We start from the raw sequence: 1,611 nt of genomic DNA on the forward strand, positions 1-1,611 counted from the left end.
GTTTGATTTTTTCTAAGGATGAATAAAAAGTTAGGGATAAGAGTCCTAAATGCTCTGGCACCATGAGATTGAGATTGGGCTTTCATCTTGCTATCCCAGGACAGTACAGATCTGGCAGAGAAGGTAATTACAAAAGGTCCAGGAAATACAGCCTGGTGCCAGAGAGGAAGACATGATTATACAAATTTTATATTCATGTCAAACTTGCTTCATGAAGAGAGTAATTCTTTTGAGAACTTCAAAAGTTATGTTCCCAAGTGGCTGGTTATTGTCTAGCTAAAAGGAGTTTGCTGGTCATACAGACCCAGAGTCTGAATTGTTGTGGAGAGATTACATACTCTATTATTCCCATATGGGGATACCTTTACCTATGGCTAAGGATCCCTAAGAAATGTTCTGAGCAATGAGCTGTTGAATGTAATTAACAACAAAAAAATGTTGTTGAACCCTCAAAAAGGGGAAAGAAGCATGATTGGAATTTATAAACCATGTATGGGTGGTGAAATGTATCCATACACAACATGTTCAAATAGCTGAATCACATGGAGTTTTCATTCTTTTTAACTTTTGTATTAGGTTTTGTGATACAGTGACTTTTGCTGAAATTGCTATCACCTGTCAACTAAATTGGCCCTATGTTAGTTTAATGTGGAATTAAAAAGATACTTCACTAGATTAATGAGGAAGTGTCGCCAACAGCATCAAGGATTTTTAAATACTAGTTAAGGACGCATCAATGGTTGATTGCTAGGTAGAACTTAGCCATAACTGCCATAGTAGAAACAAAAGTAGAACCAATAATACATCAAGAAACAATGCGGAGAAATAAAACTATTGTTTTTGTGTTCATATTCCCTCTCATCCACTGTCCCCTACTACCACTTAAAACAAAAAAACACTGCCTAACTGAATTCTTTTCATCTGGGAGTTCTTTCTCTCTGTTTTGTTCTTCTGTTTGAAGGAAAGAAATGTAATTACATGTACCTGTGACCATAAATTGGATTTGAATTTGAACTACTTGTGGATGATTCTGTAAGAAATGAAGGTGATACTAACCTTAATTGAGTCCAAATCATCATTCTCACCCATCCTTAAGCCTGAATGAGGCTTTGAAATTTGTTCTCATTCATTGCTCTTGGCTCTTTTTCAAAACCAACTTTCTTCACTCTTTGTATGTTGGATTTCTTTCCTTATTCTTTGTGAAATTTTGAATGGAGCACTTATATATTTTTTAACATTTATTCATCTTTTTAAAGCTGTTTATTAAAGTATAATAAAAACTACTGAATGGTGCATATAAGAATGTAGCTCACATAATTTTGACAAATGGATTTCATTGCTAGTAGACTAGACCAAAAATCATAACCTCTTGAAAGTCCTCTCACAGTCTCTTTGTTTCTACCCTCTTCTAAAGCAGTGTTCTGTATGGGATTCTACAGTATTTCATTACAAATAGTGCATAACTTTTTACATCTTGCTTCTTTCACTGGATGTAATGCTTATGAGATCTAGTCATATTGCAAGTACGCCAAATTATTCATTCCCCTTATTGGAAAGTATTACATTATATGAATATGCTATAATTTGATTTCCATTCTGATATTGCTGTGC

The sequence above is a fragment of the Lontra canadensis genome, unplaced genomic scaffold (genome assembly GCF_010015895.1).
Source record: "Lontra canadensis isolate GAN:19392208 unplaced genomic scaffold, GSC_riverotter_1.0 scaffold95, whole genome shotgun sequence".
Classification (NCBI taxonomy): domain Eukaryota; kingdom Metazoa; phylum Chordata; class Mammalia; order Carnivora; family Mustelidae; genus Lontra; species Lontra canadensis.